Genomic DNA, 431 nt, shown 5'->3' on the forward strand with positions numbered 1-431 from the left:
ATCGGGGCTACAATACTACGAATCTTAAAAACTCATCAATCGTTGATCACGGTACTGAACTGAGGTGTTCTCCATTCTCAGACGAGGCTGAGACTCGAACCAGAATCCCCGATTCCGTAGACCGACGCCATATCCATTAGGCCACATCGCCAACACGTATGTGCAGATGACGGTCTGGTGATGCCCTAGGGCGGAAGAAGTCTTGGGTTCGATTCTCAGGACCGGAAACCGCCAGTTGATACGTTTTGTTCGTCGACCGTTGTTGTTATGTGGATTCTGTCCACCGTCTCAAAGGAACGGTGTTTCTTCCGCGTGTGGCTCTGCTTCTTGAGATACTTGTTGCGTCTGTGCAGGGCGGTTGCCAACAGCGTTTTCTGCTTGTGAAATAGCCTCCAAACCGCCGCAGATATTGTGGTCGGCGCTCACCCCAC

Source organism: Gregarina niphandrodes (genome assembly GCF_000223845.1).
Source record: "Gregarina niphandrodes unplaced genomic scaffold scaffold00261, whole genome shotgun sequence".
NCBI classification, from domain to species: Eukaryota; Apicomplexa; class Conoidasida; order Eugregarinorida; family Gregarinidae; genus Gregarina; species Gregarina niphandrodes.